Source organism: Hipposideros armiger, unplaced genomic scaffold (genome assembly GCF_001890085.2).
Source record: "Hipposideros armiger isolate ML-2016 unplaced genomic scaffold, ASM189008v1 scaffold_527, whole genome shotgun sequence".
NCBI classification, from domain to species: domain Eukaryota; kingdom Metazoa; phylum Chordata; class Mammalia; order Chiroptera; family Hipposideridae; genus Hipposideros; species Hipposideros armiger.
In genome coordinates this window covers 834,154-855,510 of record NW_017731877.1, presented here as the reverse complement: position 1 = coordinate 855,510, position 21,357 = coordinate 834,154, and the positions used below count along the sequence as shown (strand labels likewise).

Genomic DNA, 21,357 nt, shown 5'->3' with positions numbered 1-21,357 from the left:
GCACGTGCACACACAAACACATATCATTGAGATTGAAAAGAATGGATAAAAAATATATAACATAATTCATATTGAAATAAATAAATCTAGTAAACAAAATATTAAATATATTTAACTAATCCCATAAAAGCAAATTGAAATGAGATATACAGTTTTACATAATAAATTAACTAATTTTGGTGGTAAAGATAAAGAGAATTTTAAGTCATTCAAGGGCTGGGGCATTTAAAATGATACAGTGCTTTTGAAAATCAATTTGTCATGATTTATCAAAAATTATTAAAAACTGTGAATCATTTGAATTCATGAATCTAGGAAAATCTCTCATCATGGAAGTGCTCATTAAAATTACTTAGCAATATTTAGTTGTGGAATGGTTAAATAAATTAAGGTTCCAGCCAAACTATTTAAGGAATAATGTCAGTCATGAGAGTCCTCCAGCTGACTTGTGCCAACAGTTCTGAGTTAAAGAATTTCTTTCTACGTGTTGGAGACTCTTTGTATTTTTTTCTTTCTATTATTTTGTTTTCTTACAGAAAAGCTAGTGTCAAAATGGTGGGGGAGAGTGTCTAGTCAGATATAAAAAAGTTGTCGTCAAAATGTAGTAATTGTTTATGGAGTTGATAGAGCTAGTTGAATGATTTTTTTAAAGCATCAGTTGCTTAGAGGAGCTTGAATCTTTACACCAGTCCTGGCTGCTAGCCAAGTAAAGATAGGTACATCGTTTGTTCTGGAGGTAGTGTACCGCGAGGCTCTGTATGGATATTTGGAAATTCTGGTCAATAAATGATATGGGATATCACTGTTGTTGATTTTGCCCCATCCTCTTCCTTGTTCCACCCCCTCACCTCTCATCTTCCCAAACACAGAAAGTGTTGGGGGAAGATTCAGAAATAATGGGATCATCCACTTGGGTCTTAAAAGATGCATGAGAGTTTGCCATGCTCTAAAGAGAGATAAAAATATTCCAGGCGGACAGAAGAGCATCATAGGAAAAAGTGTAAAGGTGTATGGACAACTTTGGGGATCAGTAATATAGCAGGAAAATGGAGGCAGGCATGAGGATGAGGGGGTCTGTAGGTAGAAGATTGAGGGGGAGGAGGGTCACAGAGCACTGCAGAGGCAGGGAGGAGCTTTGCAAATGGCCTTATAAATTAGGATAAGGATTTTGTTTTCCTTCTGGGCCAAAAGACAAGAATCACTTTAAGCCATTTATAACATAATTACATTTGTGCTTTAGAAAGAGTTTTAGCACCTCTTTTCATCATTCATGTATATAGCAAAATGTGGTTCCTTTTCAATACCAACTGCGCTAAGTAACCGTTTCCTAGATAAGAAATGCCATTTGCTACTTCAGTTGCTGTTTGTAGAACCCATTATTGTATGTAATTCTGCTCACTATTTTCCACTGAGAACGGTACTTCCAGCAAAAAAATACTCAGTTTATCATCAGAACCATGTATCTTCAGATTTCAAACCAGGTCTTTCCTGATAATAAGGTTGGAAAAGAGCTGGTATTTGTAGGAGGAAAAACAAAATGAATAAACAGGCATCTCTATAATATGTGGAAAGGCAATTAAATCTCCTTACAGATTAGCATAGATGTTGATAGAACACTACATATTTCATTCCAGATTAAATTTCAGACTGTCCCTCCATTTTTTTAGTTATTACTCTGGGTAGAAGTTTGTTATTTAATTTAGTTGGCACAAATAAGCATGTATACTAAAATTGTGACTTACCACTCAATCACATAATATAGAGTAGTAAGAACTGCTTAAAAAAAAGTGAGTTCAACTATTGTATAACAGTAGAATTATAATTAGTATAATTGCCACCATGTATATATAAATATACATACAAATGAATACATAGATGTGTACACACACACACACACACACACACACACACACACACCCCTTACCAATGGACTAAATAGTGAAATAATAGCATATATAATTTGCAAGATATGGCTTTTTTCTTACCTTTAAAAATAATGAAATGTGAACTTAAGTGTGTGTACTTTTTCCCAATACTTCTTACAAACTTTTTTATTTTTGAAAATAAAAATATAGCAAAATACAGCATATATCTATATATCTATATCTATATATTAGAATAACCTTGTAAATAAATTATATTTTGCTATATATAGTATATAAATACATTAGAATCTGTTATATACATATTTAATACATACATACCTTTAGCATTGATATGTGTTGTTTTAACAAAATTTGGCAATGATTATATGTTATAAAAATATAGCTGAGTGGCTCAGTTGGTTAAGAGCTCACTCAAGAGTTTGAGCTCTGAGCAACAGCGGTTCGAGTCAGCCCGAGCTGAGCAGCCGTGAGCTGCCAACNATATATATATATATATATATATATATATATATATATATATATATATATATATATATATAAGTGACTGTGCAAATAAGCCTCATTTTACAGAGGCAATAAAATCACAGATTGGAAAGCAAGAGTGAATATTTTATTGAGAAAGATCTCTTGCTGAAATGGTTTTTTATTTTCAAAATAATAATGTCTTTACCTCTCTACACTTTTACATTATTTATTTTATTTCAAAGGAAAATTATCCATTTGGTGATATAGTGCTTTTCAATCATTATACTGCAAACAATGTGTTGTCTATTTTGATAGTATGGAACTATTAAACACCATGATTTAGAGACTTTAATATATGAGAAATATATAAGATATATGGTGAGTTAAGAAAAGATAGGCTGTCTTTTGATTCTGATTTCATAAGAACCATTATATATAGAAGAGGTTGAAAAAGACTGTACCAAAGTGTTGGTAGTGATTATTTTTCTTATGTATTTTTAATTGACATGTTTCCAAGTTTTTCATGTTTCTAAAAAGTATATATTTATACTTTTCTGATTAGAACTATCTAAATGAAAGAAAATGTAGTAACCTTAGCACTAAGTATTGCGTTTGTCTTGCTCTGTCCAAATGGGACAGATAATCTAGAAAGACCTTTAGATATTTTAGCCAATATCAGGGTTTGTTGTCAGAATATCATGTCTCCTTAGGAGTTGTCATGTTTGATCTCTTTGCTTACACACTTTTATTCTTTTAAAATGAAAATATCATCTTTAATTAATTAAAAGTGTTAAATTAAGTCATTATATTTACTTACCATAACTCATTTAAAAGAGCCAAGAGAATGATTGGTGCTGACAAGCATTTTTCATTGCCAATTAAAATATATAACTTAAAAAAAAAGAAATATACAACTTATCAAGTCTGACTGCATATATTAATTTCAATTCTGTAGAAAGGACAGAAGCTGCATGAGGGAGCTGATCGCTCTTGGCTATCAGGTCACTTTCTCTGAGTCGTCTTTTCTGACCACCCTAAGCTGGTTTAGGCTCTACTTGGCTGTAATCCCATGGCATCTTGAGCTAACCTTGCCATGTTATATTGACATTTAGCTGTATATTCTCCTTCTGGAATGTGAACTCCTGGATTACTGGATGCCATTGTATTTGTGAAAAAAAATCCCTAGTGCTTGGATCATGGCACAATGCCTGGCACATAATAACACTAAATTAACACCGCTGAGTGGATAGATATGAGAATGGAGGGATTGGGGAATTGATGGCTAGATATTAGTGTTTTAATTAATTTGGGGGCATCCAATTGAATTATCTCAGATTCTGTGTTAGTGATGATTGGGAACATAAAACATGAAAGACAATTCTTTATGGACTTCTCCATATGAGTAGGTGACTGGTGGAAGATTGTGGTGATTATTGCTCATTAAAACACATTCTTCAGGGTTTAGGGGCTAAAAATCCTGCAATGAGAGTCTCCAAGTGAGGAGGGACAGTCATGCAAGTTGTTTTCTATCCTTCCTCTTAGTTCAAATGTCTCATGATGATTGTTTCACCTGATTATTGACACTGCCAGGATGCCTGCCCATGGATAGGGATAGCACAGCTCTCCATTTAAAATTCTGATCCAAGAATCAACATTTCATTCTCATTGCTACCCCCAGCCTTTTTTTTTTTTTTTACACAGCACCTAGATTCCCTAAAATCCTTTCACTTTTACCCACTTTCAAAGGCAATTTTTGTGTGTCTAGTGTGCCAAACAGTATTTTACTCTGGGGACACACGCTTCTTTGTTCCTAAGTAACACACAATCTAGTGATGACCACTGAAAATCTTAATGAAATGTGACAAATGCTATGATTATATTGGAGAGGAGACAGCTAGCCCTGTGTGAGTTCGGGTATTTGTAATGTACTTGAAAAAGTATTTTTGCTTTTCTGTCCTCATGGGCCAGAAGGACAGTTTGACTATCTATTATATGGCCAAGGTAATAGGCTAAATAAAAGGACTCTGGATTACCCAGATTAATTTGATTAATGAAGTAGATTGGATTGATTTACTTAGATGCTGGAACTTATATGGAAAGAATAAAACCAAATCCTTTGTCAGCCATGGGTTAGACTCAACACCTATGAATTAAACCATTCATATTGTCTCAGAGACATCAAATTACTTATCATTTCTATATTCTATATTCTTTAAGCATCTCTGTGTGTTTGCTACTAACTTATTCTGCCTTATTAATATGCAGCATTTTAAGTGTTTGATTGTCATTTTAGTTAGTTTAATGTTCATTTGGCAACCGTCCCGCTCCCTTTCTTGTGCCACACATTTTATTGAAAAGAAATATTAGCTGTGATATTGGGCTTTTAAAAGCTTATAAGGCAGAAGTAACTTAATATGAAATAAGAGAATAAGTAAGTGTTAAATTAGAAGGTACAGTGTATTGTATAATCATCGCCAAAGAAGCAATATCAGAAAAGGCCAGACTTTATAAACATAATCCTTAGGAAAGTGCAATTTAATCTTGTCATTAAAGGAATAGGGGGGAAAGGGAGAGGCATAAAAGAGGGTTTAAGAAGGAAAAGAAAAGCGCTAATCTAGAAAAAGGTGTGGGATAGCACAGGACAGGGTCTAATTGAATCTGACTAGAGCTAGAGTGAGGGGAAACAATCAGAGGGAAGCCCATGATAATTCAGGACTTTAGAAGCCCAGAAAATAATTTGATAACAGGGAACATTTGATGCTTTGGGTAGAGGACTGGTATTATGAAAAGTGGAATTCAAGGACCATTATTCTGGCATGGGTATGAAGGATCAACTTAGAAGAAAGGTCAGATTCAAGAACAGAACATGCACCCAGTTAAAGTCTCGCTCATCTCTCCTCATGTTCATTGTTTTGGGTTCACTTCAGTCTGCAGTTTTAACTGACTTCTCATTTCATCTCCTCATAAAAAGCTACTCCAGACATGTCTTTTTATTTATACTTCTCACTTTTTAGCGTCTGTTCTTTCTCACTTGCCCCAGTTTCAACGGTAAAATGTTGCTTTGAGCATCTTTCCACCTCTTTTCGATATGTACAAACACTTCCATCCTTCCAAATACAGCTAACTGGTGAAAAGACAGAGCATAGCCTCTGGAGCTAGGCCTGGATTCAATTCCCAGCTTTGCCACTCACTGGCTATGTGAATTTTGACAAGTTAATCAACTTTGTGTTTTAGCAATCTAAATTATAAATGAAAGAAGAAAAAACTTACCTTGATTTTAATTACAAACATGTAAAACAAGGTACATTAAAATACATTGTATAAAGAGTTTAGGTACTGTCTTCAGAGGATTATTGTAACCACAGTAATCTTTGAAATAATTATATGAATCATTCACTCAGTCTCACGTGTACAAAATAAAATGCTGACTTTAATGGCTGATGGAAGTGAAGAAGGGGGTCTTAGGATATGAAATGAAGATGGATTAAAATGTCCTAAAGCAATATTATATATTAATTTGGAGCTAACTGAGTTAGAAGTTTGTCTTGTGTAATAGTTCTGTAAGCAGTTGAGTATTCACGTAGCTGTAAAACAATCTGGGATGAAGATACGGATTTTTGTATTATCAGCATGTAGGTGACAGTTAAAACGATGAACAAGAGGAGATTGCCAAAATATATCCAGAAAGCAGACAAAAATAAGGATTTCTCAGGAAGATCAACATCATGAGAAGGAAGCTCCAAAAACTGTTTTGTTTGGTCCACCAGGTTTCAAAAACTTAATTTGTTTCCAACTTAAAAATCAGTAGATTGCACATAAAATTTTAGGTCCCTGACTTCTCTGGAAAATTATAATACCCTTATTACAATGAATCAGTTTCCTAATGGCAACAACTGGTTGGAGCTTAGTAAGTGGCACCAGTTAAGTAAGGTCTGTTCTGTGTAGCTGGGTCTGAGAAACCCGAGGCCTACTTCCCATATTTTTATTTTCTATCTATGCCTTGTAGGTATTTGACTTTATGACGCCTAAACAACAGAACAAATAAGCAAAGAGCAGTTTCTCAGAAGTCACCAGAGGCATATGCCTCTAACGAGGGTAGGAAATAAGAATGGAAGTGTATGTGATTAGGGGGAGAGTTCTCAGCTGTAAGATTATTTGCTGAGGCAACCTCTCCACTACCTTGCAGTATTTAAAACAAATCAGAATGTACACATGGAAGCTCCTTGAGAATTATAACCCTATGGTGCTCTGTATTATATTTTCTATATTAGGAGAAACATTTTTCCATAGGTGCTCAATAATGATTAAATAACCTTAATAAAGAAATGCAGTTTAAATAGAACTTTGCTATTTCATTTATATGGATTTCTGTTTGAAAATGACCTTAACCTCAAGATTTGTTTTTTTTTATGTACATACTCTTTACAACTGACAATATTGTCATTTCTTAGAAGTTTCATACAAATATAGAAGTCATATATAGATAGATAGATAGATACTTATATATCCATATATATATATATATATATATATATATATATATATATAAAATTAAGTTTTCTGACTGCCAAATTCAAAGAATCTGATCCTAAAGTATAAACTTACAAATTATCCAAAAGTTGTAAATTTGTTCAGAAGATTATAAGCTACCTGAGAGCATAGTCTCCATCTATTTTCCTATTCTATCCTCTGAACAAAGAACACAGCACAGTGTATAAATCATAATAAACTCTCAGTAAATATTTCTGAGTGTAGGTTTGCGTTATTATTCAAGCTGTGAACCCACAGATCAAGTATAATTGCTCTGGAGTTTAGAGACTATTAGAGAAAAACAAACTTATCTGCCATGATCATGCTTTCTTTCAAGTTGTCTCTAGATATAACTTAGTGGAATAATTGAAGCCAATAATTATAAATCTATTGCACCACAGAAATCTAGATTCTACAAGTCAAAAGAGCTGTATTCTACACCTACTTCGATAACAAAATCAGAATCCCAGACCCGGAAGACACTTCCGGAAATCATGTAATGACAACCAGTTTATTATTTATAAAACCTTTCATATAGCCTGTGCTATTGGATTTTAATACAACCCTGAGGAATAACTAAAAATATTTAGACTAGAACCTGAGACTTCTAGCACTAGCCTGGTGCTTGGTGCTCTTAGGTTGCAAATGGCTTCTGCCACTTTCTAGGCATCATGACCTTAGGCAAGTCATGAAGTTTCAGTTTTCTGATCTGCAGACAGGGGCCTAGCCTGAAGGGCTACTGTGAGCTATGATGCAGATCTTGCCTGTAAAGCGCCTAGCACAGTTCCTGCTGCATGTGTCAATTTGGCTACGGCTACTATGGTTACTTTGCTACTTGCCCAGTGTCCCTCGGCCAAGAAGTAGGCCCCAAACCCAAACCCTCAACTCCAGATTCCAGGCTGTTTTCCCTTGTTCACAAAGGGCTGCACATGCTTAAGAGTTGCTACTTTTTAGTGTCTCAGATTCTGACAGTTCCCAAATTTACTAGGTTACCCGTGGACTTACTATGTAACATATGGGAAATTACCTTCTGGATTGGCTGCATCGTTGTGGAAATAAAACATTATCTGTCATAGTCTAGGTATAGGTGAATGTTGGGAAAGTTTTCCAAAAAAATGCATTATAAAAGGTACATATTCTGTAAAGCATGCACCGATATTTTATTAGGTGATTTAAGGTGTGTAATTTTGGGGTGGGACTTGATGAATATGGATACTTTTAACTATATACCTATGATACATGTAAAGTACTTCATGGTGTTTAAAAAAATGAGGCATTAAGAATTAGATGATATACAGGGGTTTTGATAAGTATATTGACAGTTAAAACTACAACTTGTGTTTCTTTCTTAAATATCTGCAATCAAATACTGGAGTCTTATATTTAAGTTTTCTCTAAAATAATGTTATAAGAGACTTCAAAAATAAATTGTTTTAAATTTTATTTGGAAAACAAAATAGAACTGGGGGAATTAACCTCTATCAGAAAATTAGCTGCTTAAAAGTAAAATGTCAGTATTTGAATTACAGCCATACTAAGAAAGTTCAGTATAAATACATAATTTGTGACTTGGAAGCAAAAGCCAGCATTTGAAGGGGAAGATAATATATAGAAGCTCTGTCACAGAGCTGATAAATGACAGTTCCACATTAAGTGTCAAGCACAAGAATGTATTCGTACATGATAAATTTCATTGGTTTTACTTTAAGAGAAGTGGCTAAGTAAAATGGAAATAGAAATTGTGAAAATTAGATTTTTGAAAAAGGAAAAGACTGTGAAGGGCATTTTTTATTTCTGTGGGATCCACAGGGGTGAGTCTTGACCTGGATTCATGCCATTTCACAGATCATTAGAGGCACGAGAAGAGGCTGCTGCTTTTCGGCTGCCTGGGCTGTGGCAGCATTCCATGCAGAGCCTCCCAGCCAAATGACCCCCTGGAGTGACCCTCACCATCACTGCACTTAAAATTGTTAGTGGCTAAGAGAAGACTTTGACCTTGAATACGGACCAATATAAACTAATTCTCACATTTTAATTTACAATATAATTATCACAGTAAGCTCTAACCTTATTTATTTCAATTATTCTCCAGATACTCAAATCCTAATGGAAAAAAACATGCATATATACATGATAGTGTGTACTCAAGGGTTTAGAAACAGAAAGGTATAGAAGACAATCTCAGTGGTCTGATGTGAAATGCTTCCAAAAGACCCAGGAGCTGAGTATTCTCATCAACCCAGAGGCAGCTCTGCCCCACATCTCTGTTACTCTGCATGTGTGCAACTCTAAACACCGGCTTTTAATTATCAAGTATATTTGTAATCCATTACATATGAAACAGACAGTTTTAGAACACAAACTGAGCAGCTTCCAATGCAAAGAAAACAAAAGACAAATATCTTCTTGCTTTTCATCAGTTCAGTTTTTATTAACGATTCCCCATGTAGAATGTTTAATAGTATAAAATGTTCATGTTTATTAAAGGCAGATAATATTTGTATGATGCATATTTTAAGATAATGGTAAACAAAATCTGCAAAAGTGTGGATAGCATAATTTTTTGTTTTTCTTATCATTTCCTGTTCTTTTCATTTTATCTCTCAAGGATGCTTTGCCATTTTTTTCATTTTGTTGAAGTTTAGCGTTTTAAAGTTCAAAGTGACATTTTATTGAGTGTCACTTACTATCCTTATGCCATCTGACACACATACCAAATTAAAACATCCTCTATTTTCATCTTTGTCTTTTCTCTAAAGATACAGTACACAAGTAATCTCTTTATTATCAAAGCTAACGTGGAAAAGATTGTCCTCGTCCATTTCCCTAGTGTTTCCGGGTTTCAGAAGCCCGTCATCTAAAGTCTAGCCTCATTTAGTGCGTGCCATATGGTGATGCTTCCTTAGTGTTGTGACAATGTCATTGCAAACATATGCTTTGGAAAAAGGATGCTTATTTAATCCATGAACTCTTTGTAAAGAGAACTCCTAAAAGAATGACATTGGGGGGACAGTATCAACAATGAATCATTTCAGGTAAGCCACGTAGGCAGAGGTGCTCCATTCTAACTGCACTTGGCTAAAATTGAATCAGAGCAGTAGCTGTCATGACCATCAAACCACCCTGTTCTGTCAGTCTGAAGTGTTTGAATTTTACCACATGATCATTCAGTTTCTTGACTTTCCAGCTGGTGTTACTAGAACAATAACCTCAGCATGCATCAATACAAAACAATGACTTTTTTTAATGTGAAATCTTAAGTATACAGAGAAGAATTTAGAGCATTTATAAGGTTAAAATGCTACAAAATACTATTTAACTTTGATATTTGTACTCTACATTATTGTTGAGAATATAATCAACCATTTGAAAATATTTTCCATGAAGTGAGATAATCGTAACAGTGTAAAGTATGAATAGAAGCTTTGTTGCCCTTAACACTAGAAATGGAAATACATAATTATTTTAATGAATGTTATGATATTAACAATAGAATTCTATGCCTGTAACCTTTAAACAATCCTTTTGCTTACAACAGCATATTATAAAATGTTATGGTAATATCATTGCTATTTTATAAGCAATACTTTTAAATTGGACTGAATTTCTCTGAGGAATAGTTTCTTTGCATTTTGTGCCTATTGTGTGATATGAATCATCTCAAAAAAATTACATTTGTTAACAGAATTATTTATAAATATTTACTGAGTGCCAATATTTAGGGGGAAATAAACATTTACCCAATCCATCATACTAGGCACTATGGGGGATACAGAGAAAAGCCAGATAAATGCTCTGCCCTCATGAAAATTGAAGTCTAGAAAGAGAAATAAGACATGTAAATAGGTGACCATCATATAAACTAGATTGTAATGAATACCACAGTGTACTCGGCAGGTTCTAAGGAACATTTCCAGTTAGGAGAATATGGCATTGTGTCTAAGACCTAGCAGATTTTTAACAACACATGTTTTAGAGGCATTATAGCATATGTTATTCTAGAATGTCGGTAATATAAAATGCAATTTGAACATGAAGTTTCTTAAAAACTAATCCATATGAAATGATCTTGAAAGAAAATGGTTCATCACCAGTGAAGTACCAGTTTCAATTAACATGGATATCTGAGATTCTGAATTCTTATAATGGTATATTTTTGCTACCAATACATCACGTAAGTTTGAACTAATTTAACTACGTCACCTGATAGATGATATAGATTGCTTTTTCTGAAAGAACTAGAAAAGTTCTTATGCTAAATTCTTATGCAACAGTGAATTCATGAAGTATTTCTCTCAAAAAAGTCCTGAAATTGTGTATTGAAACACTAATGGAAGCTGTGCGATATTGAGGGCGATTGATGTGAAACCTAATCAGCAGAAAGATCATGCTAGTACCAACAGTGAGAGAGGCAGTGGAAGAGTTGCATCAGTAAGATTGTGTTAACTAGAGGCTATCAAGGCCTGAGGAATCCCACAAACAGTATCAAAAAACAGTGCATATTCAGCTACCCAAATCTGCTAAGTGCTTGTTGCTCTAAATCGTAGTATTTTATTCCATAAATGATACATACAGTAATTTTTAAACAAGTGTGATAAGTACAAAGCAGTGATGTTATGAAACAGTTTTTCTCATCAGGGAACTGTACCTTAGAGGGTGTTTTTTTGTTTTCTCCATACTTTATTACTGCATATTATTTGTACCCCTTTTAAAATAACATCTTTGATTGCGCAAACTTTCTTTATATTAAAAATCACTATTCATCCTAATCACTTCTCCTAATATTTCAAAGTCTCTTCATTATTCTCAGTTTTTTTTATACTTTTACCTCCATTAGATAACTTAGCTCCTTGAAGGAATTGCTTCTTTTTTTATCCATTTTTCTTTGACTTATAACTAACTTTTTCTTCTTCTAACTTTCTCAGGATTACATTCATTCTTCCTTTCTCTTATCTATCGTCTTTTACCATTTTTGTTAAGTGAAGTTGCCCACATTTCTTTTTCTATTATCTATTTTGTTTTCAAATCAATGTAGCACACATAGTAGATAATCAAATATTTACATGAACATGTAATATTTCACCAGCATGTCTTTATTTTCTTTTAAAACAATAAACCAACCAAGAAAGCAAACAGATCAACATAAATAAATCAAGAACTGCATCTTATTTTCCTCTTAACCTGGAAAGGGGATACTTAGTCACATAAACTCTATGGAATAGAGGGACTATTTATCCCATGCCAGATCTAATTTAGTATTCATTCACTTCTGACCTCTGAGTTGAGCACTGCTGCATTCATAAAGCCACTGATTAGCTTTTGAAAAAAAGTTTTTTTAAAAAGTTTACTAAAGGGATGAGTGCCTGAATAAATGCATAATGTATTTTAAAATTCTGTTTAAACAGATCTTATTAGTTTTATGGATGAAGTACACTTATGGCAATTTTTTTTTTTAGCTGAGCCATCCTGCCACCTGTTGGCAGCTCAGCGGCTGCTCAGCTCAGGCCAGGAATCGAACCGCTATTGCTCAGAGCTCAAACTCTTGAGCGAGCTCTTAACCAACTGAGCCACTTGGCCAGCCCAGCAATTTTTGAATAGTAGTTGTACAAGGGACCTAAGACCTCTAGCCCTGTGAAAACTTCAGTGTCACAATCATATGCCTTGTTTATGGCCAGGGTCAACCATTTCTATACTTCACTGTATTTATGACAGTAAATGAAATAATATTGTATGAAAAAATTCAAAGAATCTCTTCTTATAAAAATTGAGGACATCTTACACATTGAATATAATATTTTACTTCAAAATTGTACAGTGTATGTTTTCAGTTTACAATTCCATCATATTTTTCACATTTAAAATAAACCTTGATAATCAAAGCCTGTTAAACTGAAAAATACCTATTATGTGAAGTTGTTCCTTTTACCAGGAAAGCTAAATGACTTTACTAAAGTCACATGACTTATTTTTGATACAGCTGGCACTATTATTCCATGCCTCTTTAGTTTGATTCTAAACTTCTTTCACTGTTTCATAGTAACCTTACTAATAAAAATATAGCAAAGAATCATAGAGTTTAAAGAGAGCTATAAAAATTACGCTTTTCACACCCTTCAATTTACAGGTTATAGCTTAATTTTCACTTGAATATGAAAAAGAAAATGAGTGCATATTTCCTATATTCTTATACTGCTTATATCTTGTGCAGCATTTGTCATCATTCGATTAATTCCATTGCCAATTACTACAGGTACTTAAAATGTTTAACATTTCATGAATATTTTTTAAAAATTGTTACAGTTACTGTAATAAATGATTAATAGAGAATACAGTAAAGAATTGTTTTTATTATAATGACAGCACCAACATTTTTATTAGTCCATAACTATATTTTAGCTTTTGAAATACAATCTAACATTTATTTGTAATGAAGGCTCTAATGTAAATGTATCCCTTATATTCAGAAAAAGAAAGCAAAGAGAAGGCATTTTCTTACTTAAGAAATTATGTGTTTTATAACAATTTCAAACCCACAAAAATGCAAAAAAACCCCACATTTTTCCTTGTATTCTCAGAATTCCTTAGCAACACATTTATAGTTGGTGTTTTAGTCTGACAAGTATTTTTTAATTGCAAAAGTAATGTGATTATGGTAGGCAACTTGAAAATACAGCTATAGTAAGCAAAACAATTAAAATCACAGTAATACACTACTGAATAATAAAATCATATATACTAGTTTTACTATTTTAAAAACACTTATTTGTTACATTTATTATGCTATTTTGGATTAACATTTTATTTTAGGCATTTTCCCAATAAATATTATTAAATAATACTATTTTAATTACCAAGTAATAATTTAGTTTGTGGATTTTAATAATTTATTAAACTATTTTGTTTTTAAATGCTTTTATTTTTTCCAGTGTTTAAAAATTATAAATAACAGTTTGACCATATTTTTACTTATTACCATTGGATATGTTTCTAGAAGGAGAATTGTGGGATGAAGGAACATGTACATTTTAAAGGCTCTTGATATGTACTGTGAAGTTGCTTTCAAATAGACATACACAGCCATCAATAGTGAGTGATGGTGCCCTTTCCTCACACTTTGTATTAATTTCTATTCATTTTTATTTAGATAGATCATTAGTCCTAGCTAATTATTTCCATTTTGTTTTGCTTTTTTTGTAACGTATTTCTTAAAATTACATTTCTTTTGCTTAATTTTTGTTTTCCCATTCATTTAACATGTTAAATAAGATTAAATTGATGTTTTCAAAGTCTCAAACACAACATGTTTTATAATATTATTCTTATATTAATTTTTATATTTATGGCAAATCACTATGTTTAAAATCATAGAACATTGCTTTATAAGCTTTTTTTTTTTTTTTTAAGCTGAGCCATCCTGCCACCTGTCAGCAGCTCAGCTGCTGCTCAGCTCAGGCCAGGCATCAAACCGCTATTGCTCAGAGCTCAAACTCTTGAGCAAGCTCTTAACCAACTGAGCTACTGGTCCGGCCCTTTATAAGGTTTAATGAACACTTACAAGTGTTTATGAGAGTGTTTATCCAATATCTGTCATGATAACACTGAAGAAAGTAAAAGTAAAATAGAATACAACTATTTAAATCTAGAATTTTATTAGCATTTAATGAGTAAGTAATATAAAAATAATTTTTACTTCTATGAGTTTAATAAAATTCTGAAATTAGTAATTTTATTAACTTTTAATCTGAGAGTTATGGAATTTAGATCTAATGGTAGTTTAACCGAAATTGCTCTACTATATTAACCTTCGGCTCTCTACCCACCCTAGTCATTATCCTCGCTTCCAAAGTTGCTTCCCAGCTCAGTCTGGTCCCTGATGTGCATTATAGCAGTTACATGAGCAGAAAATTGAGAAGAATTTTCCTGCTTAATGACTTAGCTGAGACTAGTATAAAAAGCAGTTAAATGGCAACAGACTTGGCAGGTAAGACATCTCTGATTTGGGAGATGTTTTTAATCTCCAAAGAATCCATGAATATAGTAAGATAGAACATACCTTACAAACATAAACCATGTGATATCATTCTATATCATTCCCAAATTTGTTCATGTGAATCCTAAGGGCCCTTTGGTGATATTATTCACCGATTTCATTGGTAGCCTATCAAAAGTTAGCCACCGCTCTCTCTATCCTTCAGTACCTTGCAGGAGGAAAAATGTTCTCCAGTTCATGTTTTGTTACTAGGCCACAAAGCAGGGTTACATAGTTTCTTACAAGACACAAAACTGCCCTTTATAGCCCTCCTTCAGTGCTTTTATATAAGCCTACATTTGAGGGAGGGGGAGTGGGCAGCAGATAAGCTGAGAACACGTGTTGCCTTAAACTCAGTCCACCCACTGATCCTGATAGAAACCCATTATTCATGAAACAAGCTGTACATTTTAACTCTGTTAAGTATTTTGGTGACGTTCTGTTCAGGTATTTGGGTTATATCCAGCACTCCTTGGAAGGTTAAGAGGTGACCCTTATTCTTAAGTAGGGACCTAAATCTTGACAGTCATGTAAAAGCCTCAAAGGTATGGACTAGACTATATCATCAACATTCTCAATTCTTATGCAAATACATAACTGGCATCAGAAGCCCTCCTCGCCTACTTACTCAACCACTAAAGTTCTAGACGAAAACAGAAGAGTCTAAATTGATCTGGACCCCATGTCCTCAATCCTAAGGAGATACGGTAAGAACACATTGGCATAAGATAAACATAAGATAAAGAAATTGTATTTATGCTGAAAATAAGGAAATGATGACCCATACCACTGAATCGTAATATATTACAGATATTACTTTACCTAAGCAAAAAGAGAATGGATGCTGACCCTTTATATATGCCCTCGTGAACATAAGAAGCATGTAATTGTTTCTAGAAGGCTCTACTAACGAGCTCTATGTAGATGTAAGACCCAGGGTCTAAGCAACGCGTGCCCCATAGAAGAAACAAGAAACTCCTAGTTTGAGACCTACATTCCACCCAGCCAGAGAATTTCAGGTACAGCAGAGTTGAAAGGGAGCAATGTGGTTACACTATTTTGGTTTGCAGATTCAGCTTCCTAATCAGAAATTGTGGCATGGAACCAAAGCTGATCCAAAAAAAAGATTTAGAGAAAAAGAAACAAAAGAATAAACTTTGAAGCCGCACAAAGAGGACTGCATGAGTCAAATGAAAAAAGGATATATCGCTGGGTTGGCTGACTGTGCCACGTGCCAGTGCTGAAGAATGACAAAATCCAGATACGCTTCTTGGCAGTGTCAACTGATTTAAAAAGAAAGTGGGCAGAAGTAACAGCCCTAGAATGCTGCTTGTCCATTGCCTCAGGCCCTGCTTACACCCTCCTTCAAGCAACTGAGTAATTAAATAAAGCACCCTGTACAACGAATAAGAAAAGATTCCAAGAACATCTGTTTAAACAGGGAGGGGGAATAAAAGACAATCCATCAACACTATTTTGGGGCAATTAACACGAAAGGATGGAACTTTCCAGATTCAGAAGCAAAAAAGTATAAAAATCAAAAGCAACAACAAAAAAATCATAGGATCTCTAAAATTTTTGTTAAAAATACACTAAAGGGAATATAGCACGCAAAAGGCAAATGAGGAGTATACATTTAAATATATACTCTAAAAATTAGAAAACGTTTAAAAAGCAAGTTTTTGAATTTTTGAGAAACATCAGATACCATGAATTCTACGAAATAAATTACGAGAATTAAGAAAAGACCTCAAGTGGTGAAAGGAGGCAGACAAAATTAAGTAAAGCATGTGATGAGAAAAGTAAAATCATTTTGAAATTTAAACCTACATTAGGAATGCCAATGAGCAATATTAGCATTTTTAAAAAGCTGAATAAAATAAGAGACTAGATTGGAGAAAATAACACACAATGTAGAGCGACAGAACCAGAACCTAAGTAATGATAGATTTGGTATTATAGCTTTAGGAGACAATGTTGATCAAATACATAAATAACTGGCATTTCTGAAGATGAAAAAAATGCAAAAATGAGTATAAGAAAGCTTATCTGGCACAATGTTCATATGAAGCTCTCTATATAAGGAATTTGTTATGTTCTAAGAAAAAGTAATAGACAGTGGCTAAGACATAATCTAGTGAATTGTTTGAAGCTGGGGTAACAAAAGATTCTTATAAGCCATGAGGGAAAAAGAGGAAGTTCACCTACGAGGAAAAAAATGATCAGGCTGATCTCAAATATCTTTTCACCAATATTAGCTAAGAGATGACAACTTGATATAATCTGCAGGTCTGAGGGAAGGAACTGTTAAATTAAGCATATGTTACTGAGCTATGTGGTTACTCAGATACAGAGACAGTATCAAACATGCAATAATTCAGGACATAAACCACCACTTTGCTCTTTCTAAAAATGCTAGAAAATGTATTTCAATGAACAAAGTTTTGTCAAATATTTAAACTTAGTAGGAAACTTATGGTATTGAAGATCTGGAGGTAAATATAATTATTTAAATAATAATTAGTCATAAATCTTTAATAATTGTAGAAATAGAAGCAGGTTTAATTCTTGAAGTATAACATAAAATAATAAATGTAATTCACTGTTACAAAAAACAATGTTTACAAAAATGGACAACAGAAAGTTAACGACAGGGTGGAGAGAGGTATGATGACAGACACTGATGATGACTGAATATAATATATAATAATATATTTATAATAATAATAATAATAAATATAATTTGATACCCTCAATTATTTAAAAGTAATGTTATGTTTCTTACATTGTATCAAAATAACACTTTATACTCTGAAGAAGACTGGTCTATTCAAATACCTCAGAGTGTTTGAAAATAAAATATTTATAAAGATATCAGGAAATGCAAAAAGAAGTCAGGAAAGGAGGGAGGGAGAGAGAAAGACAGACTCTGGAGAAAAAGAGGGAGGAAAGTAGTGAAGGAGGGAGGGGAAAATGGAGAAAACTCAGTAACGAAAACCAGCATACATGCACCACTTTTGTAAGATTTCAGCCTGTGCCTGATAGTTCATTTAATTCTTCTAACAACCCTAAATAGGGACTATTACTATTGTCATTTTACAGATGGCAGAATAGAGAGCTAACAGATTTGGGAGGCAGAGCTGAGGTCCAACTTGGGCAGCCTGACTCCATAGACCATGCTCAGCCTATAGTGCTTATCACACAAAGTTGATGTTAATGCAAAACAACATTAAATCAGATAAGAAAAGTCTCTTGCTACTTACAACTGTATAAAAAATAAGTCACAGTGAAGCTCTCATAAACCTTCAGACCAAACATTATTGACACATATAAAGCAAAAATTGTAAACTAGATTAGGAAGAAATCAATATAAATGCATTAGTAATAATAGACAATAATAGATTAAAGTGATAAAAATAAAGCTATAATGTATTTAAAGATATAATTAATTCTTCAGTTTACTTCAGCTAAATATCTCTGAGGATGTTTGAGCATTTTCATTTATATGGTCTTTGGATAATTCTATATAGATTTTAAATTAATGTGACAGTAATGTGTGTTACTAAAATTATTTCGCCTATTCTTGGTGTTTGATTATATTTTAATAATGTTTATTATTTTTCCACTGCTCTGACTGTTCTATTTGACAAAGCAGGCTTAAGATAGAAGTCAAGCACTTTGACTTTCTTTTTGTTATGCATTCACATTGGCCCATGAATGTGACCTTTTTTCCTTATCATATCACTAAAACTAGCCTATGCAACATGCCTATTTATAACAAATTAGCTAAATTTAAAAAAAGATAAAAGTTAATCCCTGTGAGATTTCATACATGTGTTTTATCATGTATTACTAGAGGAAGTTTAAATTAGTTTAATCTTTCGAAAAAGCAATTTTATGACTTGTAAATATTCATAACCCTTGACTTTAAATTAATAAATATTGCAGCAACACAGAAGTAGATTTCAACATTATTTATAATATTGAAAATTCAAACAACCTAAATGTACAAATATAGGAGAATAACTTTTGAAATAATGAATCACTGACTATACTCATATGAAGACATTGAAAAGATGATGCTAATAATTTTGAATTTTCTAAGAAAGTAGCTATGAAAGAAAATATTAAGATAAAAATCAGAACCCCAAAACACGTATATAATATGATCTCAACCATATAGACAATCACATAAAGACCTTCAGAAAAAAATGTGAAGTTATCCACTCAATCTCTCTGTGTTGGGAGAATAAATAAATAAGGTTTCATTAAACTGCTCTACATTTACAAATGTTACAAAATTATAATGTGATAGCTGTGCAAATATTCCATTTTATTTATATTTGCAAGTGTCACCTTTCTGGGGGCTTATCCATTCATCCTCTTCATGATGAAGGCCTTGGAGAGTACAGATCTCAAGGAGGGTATTTTCCCAGAAGAGAGAAACTGTCAGATAAAGTAAAGGAGCTTGTCCTATTTCCATGCAGTGGGAGTTCCTAGCATCTACACGGCCCTTTAGGCTTAAAGCAATTTCTGAGAATGGAAAATAGGACACTAGTTATGACAATGTACATGACTTAAATATTTTATTGTGTAACAACCAAAAGAGTATAAAAAAGGTTTCCATTATTGAAACTCTTAAACATCAAGACAAAGAAAAACTTTATAGTCTGAGCAGGGAGTTTCAACTTTTAGCGTACGTAAGAATCCCTGGATGGGGTGGAGAGCATTTTTTAAAAATGTGAATTCCTGAACTTAGCCTCTGATATTTTGATTCAGTTGATCTGAGATAGGGCATAGGAACTATATATATTTTTTTAATGAGTATCCACAGGCCATTTATGAAGCACATTCACTAAACTTTAAATTACAGCTGACTTTTCCTGTAGAAATCTCAGAAAAAGAATATTGTATATAAACATTCTGACAAAATTGAACAATGAGTTCATAATATACAAATTATCTTCAACAGGTCCTTCTTACAGCAAAATCAGGTCAGTTAACAAGGTAGACCCAATCTGTTAAAGTTGGTGGCTATTTGAGTAAACATTTTGTAGTTTAACCAATTGAAACCAGAAGTTTATAAGAAATCCAAATCTTATAATTTTACATTTAAAAATGAAATTTCAGAAAGATCAGTATTTAATTGGATTTTTCTTATGAATTTTCCAGTAACAGTTTAAATGCAAGTTGAAAAAAATTCCCTTTGGCAGACATAAAAATTCACAAAAGATGAATATTTATGCTGAATTTACTGCCAAAAAAAATACTATTCTGAAATGACAATCAACCTAAATTCTTTACTACAAATACTACTTTCCTTAAATGATGCCACACTTTGACTTGGCAAGCAGTCTTTGCAAAACACAGCTACACTGAGTGAACTGAAGTGTGCGTACACTTACATTTTAAATCTGTGGTTCCCAAACCTGCATCACAATCACCTGCGATATTAATGAAAACACACACATATATCGTCTCAAAAACCTTTAAGAGGAAATAGAAGGAAGCAGAGAGAAGAACACAAGAATCTTATTTCCTTTTTAGAAAAATTACCAGATAGTTTTGATGTTAAGTCATGTTTGAGGAGCACTATTCTAGATTTAACTGCCTGGGATGTACCGTTAGAATCCTTCCATAATGAAGACCTATATTTTGGCTTTGTTAGATACCAAAAAGAGTTTCTTAAGTAACACAAATTGTTTATGACTCTTTGGTAACACTTCCCATTGTTTCCATGTCACTGCAATGTTTTCCTCTGCACACTTCTGTTTGGGGTTGCATTAATTTGGCTGAATAGATGGTAACAATTGTAGTAGCCTGTTGTCATTTATCATTCCCATATAAAACTTCACTGTAATGGAAATTGCTTCAATGCCAAAAGAATGAATAATGCTAGTCCCTGAGCTAATTAATGGGACTGTCACTATGTCCAATATAGTAATTAAGTATTGCTGATGAAACAAGTCCAAATTTCACACACAAAGCGGGCCATTTTACAGACTTTTAACTTCATTTGGAGCTTCATTGTAATGATGCCAGAGATACGTGTTCCGTAAAGGAGGGGTTAACTTTCTCAGTATTTTACAATTATTATTAAGTATAAAATTCTTTTTCTATAAGGGCCAGTAAGATAGTTACTGAAAAACCCTGTGCCCATAAAAAGGTATTGAAATTTAATATTTTAAGAGAAATATTCAGCTTTCTCATTATATTAATAAGAGAGCTCAATGACTTTTTTCTTTTTTTTAATTTATTTTTTTTATTGTTAGTTTCAGGTGTACAGAACAATACAATAGTTACCCTTTTCACCCTCACCAGGTAACAACCCCCCTCCCCCCATCTATTGCCCTCCCACCTCCAATATCATGCTTATCTATTACAATTCCATTGAATCCGTTCCCGCTCTCTACTCCATGTCCCGAGACTATATGTATATATATTATA

General features: G+C 33.2%; 1 protein-coding gene and 1 pseudogene across 10 annotated transcripts in view; both read left to right on the top strand.

Moving 5' to 3' along the window:
* GRIA4 (glutamate ionotropic receptor AMPA type subunit 4) overlaps positions 1–21,357 on the top strand; it is a 380,852-nt gene that overhangs the window by 15,182 nt on the left and 344,313 nt on the right. The window lies entirely within an intron of this gene.
* The window catches only part of LOC109396576 (elongation factor 1-alpha 1 pseudogene), a 13,943-nt pseudogene continuing 7,429 nt past the window's right edge, over positions 14,844–21,357 (top strand).